Below are 19377 nucleotides of genomic sequence, written 5' to 3'. Positions count from 1 at the left end.
CCAGGGCCTCTGTGTTCTGGGAGCTGTGGAAAAGGTCCCTCATTGTCATTGCCAAAAGAAATTCTACTCTGGGTACTTTCTGATCTTCAAGTCCAAGGGACGGATGAGATCTATCCTTGAGTGCTGTGATCTCAACAAGGACATCAAGTATATGAGATTCTGCATGGCTACCCCTGGCTACTGTTCTTCCCACATTGAATCACAACAACTGGTTTGCTGCTCTCAATCTCCAGGATGCATATTTTCATGCAATGATCTTCCCAAGCCACAGGAAGTTCCTGAGGTTCCTCATTGCCAGCGAACACTTTCAGTGCACGATTTTCCCCTTTGGCTTGTCGTCAGCCCCATGTCTCTTTACCCAGTGCACGACAGTGGTAGCAGCCTACTGCAGATTGGGGGGGGGCGTTTGTGTCTTCCCATACTTAGACAATTGGCTAGTGAGAGGCTGTCAAGGTTCCTTCCCCACTCTGAACTCTAGGGTACAGATGTGGGGACCTGCATGAAAACCTCCTAAGCTTACTTTTACCAGCATAGGTTAAAACTTCCCCAAGGTACAAATTAACTTTACCTTTTGCCCTTGGAATTTCCACTGCCACCACCAAACTTTAACTGGGTTTACTGGGAAATGTAGTTTGGACACGTCTTTCCCCCCAAAATCTTCCCAACCCTTGCACCCCACTTCCTGAGGAAGGTTTGGTAAAAATCCTCATCAATTTGCATAGGTGACCACAGACCCAAACCCTTGGATCTTAGAACAATGAAAAAGCATTCAGTTTTCTTACAAGAAGACTTTTAATAGAAGTAAAGGAATCACCTCTGTAAAATCAGGATGGTAGATACCTTACAAGGTAATTAGATTCAAAACATAGAGAATCCCTCTGGGCAAAACCTTAAGTTACAAAAAAGACACACAGACAGGAATAGTCATTCTATTCAGCACAATTCTTTTCTCAGCCATTTAAAGAAATCATAATCTAACACATACCTAGCTAGATTACTTACTAAAAGTTCTAAGACTCCATTCCTGTTCTGTCCCCAGCAAAAGCAGCATACAGACAGACACAGACCCTTTGTTTCTCTCCCTCCTCCAAGCTTTTGAAAGTATCTTGTCTCCTCATTGGTCATTTTGGTCAGGTGCCAGCGAGGTTACCTTTAGCTTCTTAACCCTTTACAGGTGAGAGGATTTTTCCTCTGGCCAGGAGGGATTTTAAAGGGGTTTACCCTTCCCTTTACATTTATGACATGCCCCCCAAATCTCAGCTAGGGTGAAACGCTGGCTGGGATTTCTTCCTGGAGCTCTAGGAAAAACAGAGTTAATAAGACACATGCACCTCTAAATATACTACCAAGTACATAAAGACTAACAATATTTTCCACATCTCAAGGACGATTTTAACCAGTTGATTCTGGGAAACTTTCATGGGAGAGTGCATCAGCCACTTTGTTAGAAGCTCCTGAGATGTGTTGGATGTCAAAATCAAAATCTTGGAGAGCTAAACTCCACCAAATAAGTTTTTTATTATTTCCCATGGTGGTATGAAGCCACTTCAGTGCAGCATGGTCGGTTTGCAGGTGGAAACGCCGTCCCCAAACATAGGGGCATAGCTTTTCCAGAGTGTAGACAATGGCGTAACTTTCTTTTTCACCGACTGACCAGTTGCTTTCCCTCTCAGACAGTTTTTTGCTGAGAAACACTACAGGGTGGAATTCTTGATCAGGTCCTTTCTGCATTAAAACTGCTCCCACACCACGCTCGGATGCATCTGTGGTTACTAGGAACGGTTTGTCAAAGTCTGGGGCCCTTAGTACAGGGTCAGACATGAGTGTCGCTTTAAGCTTGTTAAAGGCCTTCTGACACTTTTTGGTCCACTGAACAGCATTTGGCTGTTTTTTTTTCGGTTAGGTCTGTCAGTGGGGCGGCGATTTGGCTGTAGTGCGGTACAAATCGTCTGTAATAACCGGCCAAGCCTAAGAAGGATTAAACCTGTTTCTTTGACTTTGGGACAGGCCACTTTTGGATAGCATCCACTTTGGCCTGTAGGGGGCTGATAGTTCCTTGATCCACCTGGTGTCCAAGGTAAGTCACTCTGTTTAGGCCTATTTGACACTTCTTAGCCTTAACAGTTAGTCCTGCCTTCCTTATGTGCTCAAGGACTTTTTGTAGATGTTCCAGGTGGTCTGCCCAGGAATCTGAAAATATGGCTACATCGTCAAGTTAGGCGACTGCATATTCTCCCAATCCCGCTAGGAGACCATCTACAAGTCTTTGGAAGGTGGCGGGTGCATTTCGCAGCCCAAAAGGGAGTACATTAAATTCATACAGCCCGAGATGTGTGGTGAAGGCTGACCTTTCCTTGGCAGATTCATCTAGCGATACCTGCCAGTACCCCTTGGTTAAGTCCAAGGTAGAGATGAACTGGGCCCGTCCCAGTTTCCCTAATAGTTCATCTGTGCGTGGCATTGGATAGTTGTCTGGTCGAGTTACAGCATTTAGCTTATGGTAGTCCACGCAAAAACGTATCTCCCCATCTGGTTTGGGAACTAGAACCACTGGAGATGCCCATGCACTGCCAGAGGGGCGGATTACCCTGATCTGTAGCATATCCTGGATCTCCCGTTCTATAGCAGTTTTAGCTTGAGGAGACACCCGGAAAGGTTGGGCTCTGATTGGGTGAGCATTACCTGTGTCAATGGAGTGGTATGCCTGTTCAGTCAGTCCTGGGGTGGCTGAGAACGTTGCGCATAGCTAGTGCACAGCTCCTGGATCTGCTGTCGCTGCACACGCCCAAGGGTCATGGAGAGGTTCACCTCTTCCACACCACCAGCACTTTTCCCCTTTGTAGTAGACACCTTCGGGCCACTCAGCGTCGTCTCCTCCGTGGGCTGTAAACTGACAAACCTTTAATTCTCTGGAATAAAAGGGCTTTAGAGAATTAATATGGTACACCTTAGGCTTTCGGTTGGAGGTGGGGAATGCTATGAGATAATTAACAGCTCCCAGGCGCTCCTGGACCGTGAATGGCCCTTCCCATGATGCTTCCATTTTATGGGCCTGGAGTGCCTTTAAGACCATGAGCTGGTCCCCTACTTTGAAGGAACGCTCTCTGGCATGTTTATCATACCAGGCTTTTTGCTCTTTTTGAGCATCCTGTAAGTTTTCTTTAGCAAGGGCTAAAGAGGTTCGGAGGGTGTTTTGTAGGTTGGTTACAAAGTCCAGAATGTTAGTTCCTGGAGAAGGTGTAAATCCCTCCCATTGCTGCTTCACCAACTGTAATGGCCCCTTAACCTCACGGCCATATACAAGTTCAAATGGGGAAAACCCTAAACTGGGATGTGGTACAGCTCTGTAGGCAAAGAGCCACTGCTGCAACACTAGGTCCCAATCATTGGAGTGCTCATTTACGAATTTACGTATCATGGCCCCCAAAGTTCCATTAAACTTCTCCACCATGCCATTTGTTTGATGGTGGTAAGGAGTGGCAACCAAGTGACTTACCCCATGAGCTTCCCAAAGGTTTTTCATAGTTCCTGCCAGGAAATTAGTCCCTACATCTGTGAGGATGTCGGAGGGCCAACCTACCCTGGCAAAAATGTCTGCTAGTGCCTGGCACACACTTTTAGCCCTGGTGTTGCTTAGAGCTACTGCTTCCGGCCATCGGGTGGCAAAATCCATGAAAATCAGTATGTACTGCTTTCCTCTGGGTGTCTTTTTCAGAAAAGGACCCAGAATATCCACAGCTACTCGCTGAAATGGAACTTCAATGATGGGGAGTGGCTGGAGAGGGGCTTTGACCTGGTCTTGGGGTTTTCCCACTCTTTGGCATACTTCACAAGACCGGACATAGGTAGAAACATCCTTGCCCATTCCCTCCCAGTGGAATGACCCCCCCAGATGGTCTTTGGTCCTGTTTACCCCAGCATGGCCACTAGGGTGATCGTGGGCTAAGCTCAAGAGCTTGGCCCGATATTTAGTTGGAACTACCAACTGTCTCTGAGGATGCCAGTCTTCCTGGTGTCCACCAGAAAGAGTTTCCTTGTATAAAAGTCCTCTTTCGACAACAAGCCTGGATCGATTAGAAGAGCTGAGAGGCGGTGGGTTGCTCCGTGCCGCCGTCCAAGCTCTCTGGAGGCTTTCATTTGCTTCCTGTTCAGTCTGGAACTGTTCCCTTGATGCTGGAGACATCAGTTCCTCATTGGATTGTGGACATATGCTTGGTCCCTCTGGAAGCGATGTAGGGGATGGGGCTGTTTCTGTTGACTGTGAACTGCTTTCCGCTGGGACACTCTGCTGGGGTTCAAGCTCTGGCTGAGCCTCTTGTGTAGGGTTATGGGCTGCTGCCAGTTCAGCTTCGGTGGGGCCCTCTGGTGTTGAGCTGTGGCCTCAGCTCTACCATGTATTGGTCAGTAGAGATGCTGTACCCAAGGCAGGCCCTTTCGAAGTTTTCTAAGAAGGCCTCAGTATCTTCGCCTGCCTTGTAGGTGGGGAACTTTCTGGGATGGGGAGTGGTACCTGGAGAAGGATTGCTAGGGTTTGTTGGTATATTCTGCTGAGCCTTTACCTTCTCCATCTCCAGTGCATGCTTCCTCTCTTTTTCCTTCTCCTCCTCCGCATGCTTCCTTGCCTCCATTTCCCTCCTGTGGGCAGCCTCCTGTACCTCCTTCTCCAGCCACATGAGTTCTATCTGTTTTTCATGTTCCTTTTGTTTTTCCTCAGCCTGAAATCTGGCTAATTCCAGCTTTTGTTGCGCCATGGATTTTGTCATCCTAACCTCTCTGTTTTTAACTAACTTTACACCCAAGGTTTAGAAATAAACAAACAAAACTTGGCTGTAATATTTTGCTGTGCTGGAATAGGATACCTATTCTCTGATATTGATTGTCAGCCTACAGAAAAAGACAATTCCCTTTGTCTCTGCTCTGGCCCCAAATCAAAGCAAAAAACCTCCAACTACTTGGAAACCTACTTACTAGCAGCCCAAAGGAAAAAAAATTCCTTTTCAAACCTGTGCTCCTTGTAAAAAAAAAAATCAAAATTCTAAAAATAACCAACCCCCTGCCACTTTTGTCTCCAGTCAAATGGGTAGAACACCCCCCCTCCCCCGCATTTACTTTTAGGGAAAAAAAAACCTCTGGTTTGGAAGACTGTGAATTTCCCTGCAGGAGTTAAGTACCCTGCCTGCAGGCAAAGAAAACCTGCAATTCACAAAGATAATCCCCTTTTGTCTCTGCTTTGGCCCCAAAGCAGAGAAAAAACTAGCTGCTTTCAGTTGGACCTCCTTTCCAGCAGCCTCAAAGGAAAAAAAAATTTCCTTTTTAAAATCTGTATTTCTAGTCCAAAAAATCTCAAATTCATCTCAAAATGATTTCATGTTAATCCCACCATTCTGCCCCCATGTCAAGGTTCCTCCCCCACTCTGAACTCTAGAGTACAGATGTGGGGACCTGCATGAAAACCTCCTAAGCTTACTTTCACCAGATTAGGTTAAAACTTCCCCAAGGTACAAATTAATTTTATCCTTTGTCCCTGGATCTCCACTGCCACCACCAAACTCTAACTGGGTTTACTGGGAAACATAGTTTGGACAAGTCTTTCCCCCCAAAATTCTCCCAACCCTTGCACCCCACTTCCTGAGGAAGGTTTGGTAAAAATCTTCACCAATTTGCATAGGTGACCATAGACCCAAACCCTTGGATCTGAGAACAATGAAAAAGCATTCAGTTTTCTTACAAGAAGACTTTTAATAGAAGTAAAGAAATCACCTCTGTAAAATCAGGATGGTAGATACCTTACAAGGTAATTAGATTCAAAATATAGAGAATCCCTCTAGGCAAAACCTTAAGTTACAAAAAAGGCACACAGACAGGAATAGTCATTCTATTCAGCACAGTTCTTTTCTCAGCCATTTAAAGAAATCATAATCTAACACATACCTAGCTAGATTACTTACTAAAGTTCTAAGACTCATTCCTGGTCTATCCCCGGCAAAAGCAGCATACAGACAGACACAGACCCTTTGTTTCTCTCCCTCCTCCAAGCTTTTGAAAGTATCTTGTCTCCTCATTGGTCATTTTGGTCAGGTGCCAGCGAGGTTACCTCTAGCTTCTTAACCCTTTACAGGTGAGAGGATTTTTCCTCTGGCCAGGAGGGATTTTAAAGGGGTTTACCCTTCCCTTTATATTTATGACATAAGATGTCTATGAAAAGGTTATGATTTGCTGGTTATGATTATGCTATCTGTATGCATGTATCATTTTTGTATTTGAAGTTATAATTATTGACTCTATACCTGGATTTCAAATGTTTGCTCCTGGGGTACACAAGGTAGTCAGCCAGCACATCTTGGACTATTCAAATTGAGTGGAATGCCCAAGGAAACTGCTTTTATGACTTCTTGTTAGCCAGTGTGGTGAAACAGAAGTTTACTTTTGTTGCTGGTTTGGTATATCTTATGGAAGGATAACCACCAGTTTTGGGTTGTGTTTGCCCTGTTTCTCAGCATTTTGTCCTGAGTTTGACATTCTCAGTTGTGACCCACTGAGGCACGGTTACGGGGCATAGTCTAGCTAGGATCTACAGAAACAGGTCAATTAAGCTTTGGATCAGAACCCCATGCTATTCAAAATTTGAAATTTAATATTGAGAGTTTAAAAGGTTAAAGATCAATGACCACGAGCCAGAAGGCATCAGCGGAAGTAATGAAACTGCAAGCTCTGAGGGAAAGCCTGTATTTTGAACATGAACAGGAAATGGCTGAAATAAAGAAAGAAGCTGCTGAAAGAGAGAAAGAAGCCCATGCAAGGCACATGGAACGGCTGGCCACTGAGGAGAGGGTTGCCAGACTTAAGCTCCAAATCAAAAGAACAATGGAAGAACAGCAGAAACTGTGTTATCCTGAAAGTCCAGTTTATTACAATGTTGGAATGTTGTTCGACTCTAAGCAGTTGTCTGTGTTTAACCAGTTTTGCTATGACTAGGGAGAGGGTGTCTCTAACCTGGGGAAGGTGGAAAATAACTGTTTGTCTGTAAATGAAGTTTCTGAATGTCTGTCTAGTATCTCAGAAGTAAATCTGGAATTAGATAAAGCACAGAGAGAACTCATTAATCAGGAAAATATTTTTCTAGAGCAGATTAAAGTTGATGGTCAAGTCCTAACAGGAATAAAGGGGTAAACTTTTTATGGGTGATGGATTGTTGGCAAGTAAAGTTTGTGAAAGTAAACCTGAAAAATGGAGACGTGATTTGCTTAGAGAAGCTCAGTATAATGTGGAATTTATCTGTTGGGAGTGGCAATTTGTCTGTTAAGGAAGCTGTCCTAGTTTTCAGGTATGTGTCTGAAATCAGCCATGGGTGCTGGGACAAAGGAAAGGATGACTCCAATTGTTTCTCTGTTTTGAATAGCAGCAGCATGCTGCACACCAGTGGAGCAGACAGAAAGTGCTTCTGTTTATGCTACTTGAAAATTTATCAGTTGTCCCAGAGGTGATTCTGGATTTAAGTGAAACCCAGAAAGAATCTGTTGTTGCTCAGGAAAATGTTCCTTTAGAGCAAGCCCTAAGCGGAGAGGGTAAGGGCAGAATTTCTGAGAAAGATGGGTTGTTGCTCAGGCCCAATCTACACTAGCAAGTTTGTGCACAGTAAAGCAGCTTTGAGTGCTGTAACTCCCAAGGCATCACACTGCCAACCCACTTAGTGTGCAGAAACTGCACAGATGCAGTGCTCTAAAAAAAACCTCCACAACAAGAGGCGTAGAGCTTTCTGCGCCAGGGCTACAGTGTAGACACTGTGGTGATTACAGGCCTCCGGGAGGTGTCCCACAATGGCTGTTCTCACCTCTCTGGCCATCGGTTGGAACTCTACTGCCCTGCCCTCAGGTGACCAACCGTCAGCCCCACCCCGGACATTCCTTTGCAAATTTGAAAGTCCCCTTCCTGTTTGCTCAGTGATGCATGCAGTGGTCTCAGCACATCCTTCCAGGTGGCCATGTCTGCTCCATACACCAGGCGATCCCCTGCTTGGAGCAATGCCAAGCTGCTGGACTTCATCGGTATTTGGGGAGAGGAGGCAATGCAATCCCAGCTGTGCTCCAGCCGTCAGAATTATGATATCTACGGACAGATTTCTAGATGCATGACAGAAAGGGGCCATGACTGGGACACACTGCAGTGCAGGGTCAAAGTGAAGGAGTTGCAGAATGCCTACCACAAGGCACGGGAGGCAAACTGCCACTCCTATGCTGTGCCCACGAGCTGCCAGTTCTACAAAGAGCTGGACGCAATACTTAGTGACGACGCCACCTCCACTGCAAAATGCCCTGTGGATACTTCATTGGCTTGCATGCCAGTCGAGAGTGGACCAAGCCAAGACGAGGCAATCTCAGATAAAGAAGGGGAGGGGGAACCAGAGGCAGAGGATGACTCGGAGGTCAGAGATGCAGGCAGCCTGGAGCTCTTTTCTACCCTGGAGGAGGCTAGCCAGTCACTGTAGTTGGAGCTTGGCGAAGTGTGAACAGGAGAGGAGGCCCCTGGTAGGTGGATCTGATTTGGGGAATTGCTGAAGCGAGTTGTTGGGGGCAGGAGGGTTGCAGAAAGCAGGCTTGTCTCCCAGCTCATGCCTAGCCTGAATGGCAGAACAGGCTGTTGATACACTCCCTCACTTCATGGGAATCTCCCTCAGAGATCTCCAGGAAACTCTCCTGGAGATACTGGGCAATCCGCTGCTGCAGGTCCCTAGGCAGAGCTGCTTTGTTTCTTACCCCATTAATGGTAACTTTCCCTCGCCACTTTGCCGTGATGGGTGGGGGGACCATTGCTGCACACAGGCTAGCCGCATAGGCGCCAGGGCGGAAGCCACAGGCTTGGAGAAGACCCTCCCTTGATTCCCTGCTCACCCTCAGCAGCAAGATATCTTCCCTAACGATCACCTCCTATGGAGAGTGTGGGGACAGGAATGATTACCAGCCCCACCCCCCACAGTGCTGGCTCTCCCCAAGTACCCAAGAGCCATGTGCCCAGTATACAGAAGGGTCCGGGAAGAGTGATTTACCCTGCCCCTGCGGCTACTCACCATTTTGGGGGTCTTGTGGCTCATGTGTGCTTGCCTGGGGTCAGCCAGTTAGTGACAGGTGTGAGAGTACTGGCTGTGTTTTAAAGCACTGAAACATTGTTGTCTGTGTTGCAAACAATACTGCGTCTGTAAGAAGTTGCATTTAAACTTCACAGAGATGACCTTGGGAGCACAGCCTCCCTCTTTGTTGTCGGTGGCAGAATGGCTGTGCAATATTAGAAAGCATCCAAGAAGAACTAAGGAGCACTTTATGTGCGAGGTTATGATGCACTCTGCCGCCGAGGAAAAAGAATTGAAGGAGTGGCGGGACAGCGAGAAGAGGGACCGAAAGGAGAGTGCAGCACACCAGAAAGTAGCCATGGAGCAGCTCTTAACAGTTCTGGAGCGCCAAGCAGACACGCTCCAGGTGATACTAGCTCTTCAAACCAAGCAGCTCCGCGCCCGCCCTCCGCTGCAGCCGCTGTCGCAAAACTCTTTCCCATGAGCCCCCCACACACGCCACCTACACACTCTTATCAACCTCCTGGCTCCACTCTCTACCCGCAGCATTCCACTCCTCCCTTCTCGCAGTCCAGTCCTGTGGACTCCCACTACCCACTGCACTCAACACCCAATCCTCTGCAGTTTGGCCCTGTTGAAGTACAGAATCTGCTGCATCATACTCCAGAGGAGAAGCTTGCGTATGATCCCTGGACATACACAAATCTGTAGCTTTCCTGGGACTCCTTCTCCTCTTGAGACCTTCCCTTCTCCTATTCCCCTCCCTGATGATGATTTTTTTATTTGACTCTCTCCTCTGGTTGTTGTCTTTCAATAGAAGAATTGTGTTTGTTTGAAAGCGATCTTTATTCTACTATTTGAAAGCACAGAGAGCCCTGCAAAGCAACATACAATTATGTTAAACCCCCTTATTGCATCATGTGCACCAATCACCTCCTAGCATTACAAGCACTGCAATCCCGAGCATAGCAACAAATATTACTGGCTTTCAGCTTCAAATTGCTGCCTCAAAGCATCCCTGATCCTTATGGCCCTGCGCTGTGCTCCTCTAATAGCCCTGGTCTCTGGCTGTTCAAACTCAGCCCCCAGGTGCTGAGCCTCTGCAATCCAGCCCTGAGTGAAGCTTTCACCCTTCCCTTCACAAATATTATGGAGCGTACAGCATGCAGCTATAAGCATAGGAATATTGTCATTGGCCATGTCCACATGTCCAGCTTCCCATACAGGCATCACCAGTGGGCTTTTAAACGGCCAAATGCACACTCCACAGTCATTCTGCACTTGCTCAGTCTGCTGTTGAACTGCTCCTTGCTGCTGTCAAGTTGCCCCGTGTATAGCTTCATGAGCCACTGCATTAAGGGGTAGGTGGGGGTCTCCCAGGATCACAATGGGCATTTTGACTTCCCCTGTGGTGATCTTCTGGTCAGGGAAGAAAGTCCTGCTTGCAGCTTCTTGAACAGGACAGTGTTCCAAAAGATGCGTGTGTCATGCACCTTCCCGGACCAGCCTGCGTTAATGTCTGTGAAACGCCCACAGTGATCCACAAGCACCTGGAGAACCATTGAGAAATACCCCTTGCGATTAATGTGCTCTGTGGCTAGGTGGTCTGGTGCCAGAATTGGAATGTGCTTGCCATCGATCACCCCTCCGCAGTTAGGGAAGCCCATTTGTGCAAAGCCATCCACAATGTCACTCACGTTGCCCAGAGTCACAGTCTTTTGGAGCAGGATGCGATTAATGGCCCTGCAGACTTCCACTAACACGACTCCAATGGTCGACATTCCCACTCCGAACCGGTTAGCGACCGATCAGTAGCAGTCTGGAGTAGCCAGCTTCCACAGTGCGATCGCTACACACTTCTCCAGCAACAGGGCAGCTCTCATTCTTGTGTCCTTGCACTGCAGGGCTGGGGCAAGCTCATCACACAGTCCCATTAATGTGGCTTTCCTCATGCGAAAGTTCTGCAGCCACTGCTCATCATCCCAGACATGCATCATGATGTGATCCCACCACTCAGTGCTTGTTTCCTGAGCCCAAAAGCGGCGTTCCACTGTGGTCAGCACCTCCATGAATGCCACAAGCAATCTCATGTCATAGCTACTATGCATGGCGAGATCAACGTCGCACTCCTCTTGACTTTGTAGTTTAAGGAATAACTCTCAGTGAGGGCAGCAAACTGGTCAACAGCTCAGGATCCATTCCTGCAGCCTGAAAGAAGCAGGGCAGGGCACACAGTACGCAAACAGTTGAAAGGTGGCGCCAAATGCACATGGAAGCACAGGATTGCTGGGATGCGAAGCAGTGCATCACAGGACATTGGGACAGGACCCAGGATGCCCCTGTAACGAAGCTGCCTCTGGTGGGACACAACTAAGAGTATCAATTCAGGACAGATTGCTTAGAGCAGGTCAGTTGCTGCCCAAGGCTGGGTTTCCTTTACTATTAAGGCACAACAAACCAGCCAAACAGCGAGGACTTCGGTCTCACCCCACTGGCTAACCAGAAGTCATACAAGCAATTACCTCAGACGCTCCAGTTTTCCAGTATCACCGCCAGCGCCACTCCTTATGGGGATGAATGGTTATGAAAACCAATACCCCAGTAAAAGAAAAAGCTTCTCCCTATCCCAAGGGATTGCTGTTGCCAATCCTTTAGAATCTAAAATCTAAAGATTTATTCATAAAAAGAAAGAAATATAGATGAGAGCTAAAATTGGTTAAATGAGATCAATTACATACAGTAATGGCAAAGTTCTTGGTTCAGGCTTGTAGCAGTGATGGAATAAATTGCAGGTTCAAATCAAGTCTCTGGAGTACATCCACAGCTTTGAGAAAATAACAGATTTTTTAGACAAAGGAAACACAGTGGATCTAATTTACCTAGATTTCAGTAAGGCATTTGATACCGTGCCACATGGGGATGATTAGTTAAATTGGATCATTGAGTCATAGAATCATAGAATCACAGAATATCAGGGTTGGAAGATACCTCAGGAGGTCATCTAGTCCAATCCCCTGCTCAAAGCAGGACCAATCCCCAACTAAATCATCCCAGCCAGGGATTTGTCAAGCCTGACTTTAAAAGCTTCTAAGGAAGGAGATTCTACCACCTCCCTAGGTAACGCATTCCAGTGTTTCACCACCCTCCTAGTGAAAAAGTTTTTCCTAATATCCAACCTAAACCTCCCCCACTGCAACTTGAGACCACTACTCCTTGTCCTGTCATCTTCTACCACTGAGAATAGTCTAGAACCATCCTCTTTGGAACCACCTCTCAGGTAGTTGAAAGCAGCTATCAAATCCCCCCTCATTCTTCTCTTCTGCAGACTAAACAATCCCAGTTCCCTCAGCCTCTCCTCATAAGTCATGTGTTCCAGACCCCTAATCATTTTTGTTGCCCTTCGCTGGACTCTCTCCAATTTTTCCACATCCTTCTTGTAGTGTGGGGCCCAAAACTGGACACAGTACTCCAGATGAGGCCTCACTAATGTCGAATACAGGGGAATGATCACGTCCCTCGATCTGCTGGCTATGCCCCTACTTATACAGCCCAAAATGCAATTGGCCTTATCGGCAACAAGGGCACACTGTTGACTCATATCCAGCTTCTCGTCCACTGTTACCCCTAGGTCCTTTTCCGCAGAACTGCTGCCTAGCCATTCGGTCCCTAGTCTGTAGCGGTGCATTGGATTCTTCCATCCTAAGTGCAGGACCCTGCACTTATCCTTGTTGAACCTCATTTCTTTTGGCCCAATCCTCCAATTTGTCTACGTTCCTCTGTATCCTATCCCTACCTGCCACCGTATTTACCACTCCTCCTAGTTTAGTATCATCTGCAAATTTGCTGAGAGTGCAATCCACACCATCCTTCAGATCATTTATGAAGATATTGAACAAAACCGGCCCCAGGACCGACCCTTGGGGCACTCCGCTAGATACCGGCTGCCATCTAGACATGGAGCCATTGATCACTACCCGTTGAGCCCGACAATCTAGCCAACTTTCTACCCACCTTATAGTGCATTCATCCAGCCCATACTTTAACTTGCTGACAAGAATACTGTGGGAGACCGTGTCAAAAGCTTTGCTAAAGTCAAGAAACAATACATCCACTGCTTTCCCTTCATCCACAGAACCAGTAATCTCATCACAGAAGGCGATTAGATTAGTCAGGCATGACCTTCCCTTGGTGAATCCATGCTGACTGTTCCTGATCATTTTCCTCTCGTGTAAGTGCTTCAGGATTGATTCCTTGAGGACCTGCTCCATGATTTTTCCAGGGACTGAGGTGAGGCTGACTGGCCTGTAGTTCCCAGGATCCTCCTTCTTCCCTTTTTTAAAGATGGGCACTACATTAGCCTTTTTCCAGTGGTCCGGGACTTCCCCCGATCGCCATGAGGATCTGCAATCACAGCCGCCAACTCCTTTAGCACTCTCGGATGCAACGCATCCGGCCCCATGGACTTGTGCATGTCCAGCTTTTCTAAATAGTCCCTAACCACTTCTTTCTCCACAGAGGGCTGGCCACCTACTCCCCATGCTGTGTTGCCCAGCGCAGCAGTCTGGGAGCTGACCTTGTTCGTGAAGACAGAGGCAAAAAAAGCGTTGAGTACATTAGCTTTTTCCACATTCTCTGTCACTAGGTTGCCTCCCTCATTCAGTAAAGGGCCCACACTTTCCTTGGGGAAAGATGGGGATCAATAGAAAAATTGAAAGGTGGATGAGGAATTGGTTAAAGGGGAGACTACAATGGGTCCTACTGAAAGTTGAACTGTCATGCTGGAGGGAGGTTACCAGTGGAGTTCCTCAGGGATCAGTTTTGGGACCAATCTTATTTAATCTTTTTATTACTGACCTTGGCACAAAAAGTGGGAGTGTGCTAATAAAGTTTGCAGATGATACAAAGCTGGGAGGTATTGCCAATTCAGAGAAGGACAGGGTTATCCTACAGGAGGATCTGGATGACCTTGTAAACTGGAGTAATAGTAATAGGATGAAATTTAATAGTGAGAAGTGTAAGATCATGCATTTAGGGATTAATAACAAGAATTTTAGTTATAAGCTAGGGACGCATCAATTAGAAGTAACAGAGGAGGAAAAGGACCTTGGTGTATTGGTTGATCATAGGATAACTATGAGCCGCCAATGTGATATGGCCGTGAAAAAAGCTAATGTGGTCTTGGGATGCATCAGGAGAGGTATTTCCAGTAGGGATAAGGAGGTTTTAGTACCCTTGTACAAGGCACTGGTGAGACCTCACCTGGAATACTGTGTGCAGTTCTGGTCTCCCATGTTTAAGAAGGATGAATTCAAACTGGAACAGGTACAGAGAAGGGCTACTAGGATGATCCAAGGAATGGAAAACTTGTCTTATGAAAGGAGACTCAAGGAGCTTGGCTTGTTTAGCCTAACTAAAAGAAGGTTGAGGGGAGATATGATTGCTCTCCATAAATATATCAGAGGGATAAATACCAGAGAGGGAGAGGAATTATTTAAGCTCAGTACCAATGTGGACACAAGAACAAATGGATATAAACTGGCCACCAGGAAATTTAGACTAGAAATTAGATGAAGGTTTCTAACCATCAGAGGAGTGAAGTTTTGGAATAGCTTTCCAAGGGAAGCAGTGGGGGCAAAAGATCTATCTGGCTTTAAGATTAAACTCGATAAGTTTATGGAGGAGATGGTATGATGGGATAACATGGTTTTGGTAATTAAATATTCATGGTAAATAGGCCCAATGGCCTGTGATGGGATATTAGATGGGATGGGATCTGAGTTACCCAAGAAAGAATTTTCTGTAGTATCTGGCTGCTGAATCTTGCCCATATGCTCAGGGTTTAGCTGATCGCCGTATTTGGGGTCGGGAAGGAATTTTCCTCCAGGGCAGATTGGAAGAGGCCCTGGAGGTTTTTTGCCTTCCTCTGTAGCATGGGGCACGGGTCACTTGCTGGAGGATTCTCTGCTCCTTGAGGTCTTTAAACTACGATTTGAGGACTTCAATAGCACAGATATAGGTGTGAGGTTTTTTTGCAGGAGTGGTGGGTGAAATTCTGTGGCCTGCATTGTGCAGAGGTCAGACTAGATGATCATAATGGTCCCTTCTGACCTACATATCTATGAATCTATTAATCTATGGATGGGTCATTCAGTCCTTTGTTCGGAGCTTCCATTTATAGCAAAATTCCTCCAGAGGTAAGAAGCAGGATTGAAGACAAAATGGAGAGGTTTCCAGGGCCTTTTATATTCTTTCTTTTGTAGGCAGAAATCCCTTTGTTCTCCTGTGCAAAATCTCAGCAGTAAAATGGAGTTTGGAGTCACATGGGCAAGTCACATATCCATGCATGACTGCATTTGCAGGCGGCAGCCATTGCTCATATGCTATCTTGAACATCCCAGGAAGACTTTTCATGAGATTGGAGTCTCCCAAGGTCCATTGTCAGTTAAGTGTTTCTTGATTGGGCACTCAATCTGCAAATTCCTTTCTCAAGAAGCTAGCCAAATGCTTCATTAGTGCTACTTAGAATCAAACACATTGAGATACAAGTACATAGCCAATATTTATAACTTCAAATACAAAAATGATACATGTATACAGATAGCATAATCATAATCAGGAAATCATAATCTTTTCATAAACACCTCACTCGACAACCTTTGTACAATATTTGCTGCAAATATATAACAATGGGTGCAACAATGATCTATACGGTTTCAGTTCATGTCAATAACATCACAGCCCCGCAACCCCTTCCACCTTCCCACAAGTCTTAGTGGCAAAAAAGAAAGAGGTGCTCTGTGGGATAGCTGTCCAGAGTGCACCATTCCAAATAGCACCGCAAGTGTGAACACGCTATTGTGCAGGCAGCTGTCAGTGTGAATACACAACAGCGGTTTTCCTTCAGCGCTCTCTGAGCGGCACTGTAACTTTGCAAGTGTAGAAGTGCCCTTAGAAAGATTCCTGAAAAGAAAAATCTTCAGGGTAGTTTTTTCAAGCAGTTTACTGTAACTGAAGGGTGTGGTGAAAGTGATTTGATAAAGGGAGTTTCAGTGCCTAAGAGCCAGAATTTTTCTGTTGAAAATGGATCCACTGACTTTGCTTTGGAAAGATACAGTGTGGATAGTTTAGAGAAGGTGGAATGAAAATTGCCAGAGAATTTGAACAGCCCTATGACCAAGTGGCTTTGTTTGGTCTGCTTGTTGGGAAGACAATGTTGTTGGGACAGGAATGGCTCCATGTTAATTCTGTAATTGAACAGCTCTCTCCCAGCACTCTGCCACGACCACACAAGCCACGTTAAAGTGCTCCCGCAGCAGTGCTTTAGCGTTGTCAGTGTAGACTAGCCCTCAGGTTCAGAGGGAAGACTGGGTAGCTCAATCTGCAGAGCAGCAGGACAGCTGTGAAGTTAATCTCTCGAAAGTACAGGGGATGGTAGGTAAACTCTCACCCTAAGACACTTTGGCTTTGTTTGGTGTCTCTTTAAAATAAAGTCCAGTCTCTAAGCTGGTGGTTTAGTAGATCCACAAGGAAGCATGCAGGAGTGTGTCTGTGTCAATGTTCATAGCACAGAGGGGCTGCCGTTGGTGAACACACCTAGCCAGCAAAGTATCAGGGGTTAGCTGTGTTAGTCTGTATCCACAAAAACAACAAGGAGTCCGGTGGCCAGCAAAGGAAGTCCTGTAAGCAGGGAGGTTCAGTTTTCAGCCTTCTAGGAGAAAGGTGCGAGCGGGGGGCGGGGGGAGGGAAGGGCCCAGTCCTGCTGAGGGGAAGAATGAGTGTCCAGCCTTGAAGTTGGTAGCAGATAAGAATTTGAAAGCTAATGTCTGGGTTGATTCACTCTACCTGGCTAACAAAGGAGGGGACGGTATTAATGCAAGAAGGGGAAGGTGGAAGGAGATATCCTATTGCATACTTAAGCAAGAGACTGTCACCCACAGAACAGAATTATGCTACCATTGGAAAGGAATGTTACGCAATCATATGGGCTGTCAAGCAGCTTCAGCCCTATTTGTACAACAGAGAGCTCACTGTATTAAGCAATCATGAATCTCTGGTTTGGCTGCACGAGGCCAAGGGAACCAACTCCAGGTTGCTGTGTTGGAGTGTAGCTCTTCAGGAATATGAAATGAACATAATTCACATAAAGGGGAAGGAAAATATAATGGCAGATGCATTATCAAGAATGAGGACTCACTAGGATGCATTCAGTAATGTCTGCAACACCCCTTCCTGCATCAATTTTGTGTTGGGGGTGTGACATTATTTGATTACAATATGACTATATAGATCATTGTTGCAACCACTATTATATATTTGCAGCAAATTTGGTACAAGATGTAGCATGTAAAATGTCTATGAAAAGGTTATGAGCTGCTGAATATAATTATGCTATTTGTATGCATGTATCATTTTTGTATTTGAAGTTATAAGTGTTGGCTGTATACCTGGATTTCAAATGTTTGCTCCTGGGTAATGCCCACAAGGTAATCAGCCAACACATCTTGGAGGAACTATTGAAATTGAGTGGCCCATTGAAAGAACATTTATCTGACAGTGGACCATGGGAGACGCCCCTCTACACTTAACGGAATTTCCTGCTGTGACTAGGTGAAATGCATGGACATGGGACTTGCCCATGTGACTCCAAACTCCATCTTGTTGCTGTAATTTTCCACAATAAGAACAATGGGATGCCCTCCACATGGCAGAAGCTATAAAATCCGTGGAAACCTCACCATTTTGCCTCTGTCTTGCCCAAACCTCTGGACTATGGACTATACTAATGGGAGCATTCTAACCAAGGGACTGAGGTCCTTCTGATGATTTGGAAGCAACCAGGAATTTATCAAGCCAGCAGTTTATTCCATCATTGCTACAAGCCTGAACCAAGAACTTTGCAATTACTGTATGTATTTGATTCCTTTAACCAATTTTAACTCTCATTTTTCTTTCTTTCTTTCTTTCTTTCTTTCTTTCTTTCTTTCTTTCTTTCTTTCTTTCTTTCTTTCTTTCTTTCTTTCTTTCTTTCTTTCTATTAATAAACCTTTAGATTTTTGATACTAAAGGACTGGCATCAGCATGACTTTTGGGTAAGATCTAAGTTATATATTGACCTGGGTGTGTGGCTGGTTCTTTGGGATCAGAAGAACCTTTTAGTTGATGAGACTGGTTGTGAAGAACCACTCAACTTTAAATCCAGTGTTTTCAGTGTTGATACAAGGACTGGAATGCCCAAGGAAACTGTTTTTATGACTTCTTGTTGGCCAGTGTGGTGAAACAGAAGTTTACTTTTGTTGCTGGGTTGGTATACGTTATGGAAGAATAACCACCAGTTTTGGGTTATTTGCCCTGTTTCTCAGCAGTTTGTCCTGAGTTTGGCATTCTCAGTTGTGACCCACTGAGGCACGGTTACAGCACGTTTATGCCTGCATTTCTTGGAAGTGGATAGTTGGTCCATGTGATTGTTTTCTTGCTTGTCAGAAAGGAAGTATGTGGATGTAGAAAAGCAAAGTGTACAGTGACTTCATTCATTTTGCTTAACACCTGGGGGGAGGTGGAGAAGATAGAGTGTTGGGAGTGGGAAAGGAAGGAGTGCAGCAGGCGGTGGGACCTCAGGGGGAAGAGGCAGGGCAGGGGAGGTTTCAGCACTCCTGCTGTAATGTCCCATGCAGGCCCATAAATATGTTTGGTGCCAACCCCACAAAAGATTAATCCAGCCCCGAGGCTCTGTGGTAGCCAAGCTCCCTCCTCCAGGCCTGGCATATGGCTGACTTGGCCAATGCCAGGAAGTGTTCTCTGGCCTGTGGTATGTGGGGCAAGTATGGTTCTGCTTGGTGAGGAGGTGGCAGGTGAGAAGAGCAGGTAGAGTTGTCCCCCACGCAGGCCTCCCACAACCCGTGCTGAACCCACAAAAGCCGAGAGAGGGGCAGCAATACTCTCACTATTGCAGCCTCTGGGTAGATTGGAACAGGAGCGGGAACTCTCCCCGTGCTCACCCAGAAGAAAGGGCCAACGTGGGTGAGCACGGCTCAGCCACGCCAGGGAGAGGAGGGTGAGACTTCCTTTTGCTCGGGCTAAGGAGGTGGACTTGTCCCTTTGTGACAAAGTGGCAATATTTTGTAATATTTTTATGAATCCTATGTGTGTCTCAGCTTCCCCTTTGTTTTGCATTGCGACGCAGTGGGGGAAGGGATCAACGTTGCTCTCAGGGCAGGTTAAGAGACAGCGGTGTGTGCATCACCTTCCTGTCTAGGTGGCTGCCGCTCAGGCCCATGGCATCCAAGCTCCCCACACCTGTCATGCCAGCATGTCCT

This window comes from Eretmochelys imbricata, chromosome 25 (genome assembly GCF_965152235.1).
Source record: "Eretmochelys imbricata isolate rEreImb1 chromosome 25, rEreImb1.hap1, whole genome shotgun sequence".
NCBI classification, from domain to species: Eukaryota; Metazoa; Chordata; order Testudines; family Cheloniidae; genus Eretmochelys; species Eretmochelys imbricata.
This window is presented reverse-complemented; position numbering follows the sequence as displayed.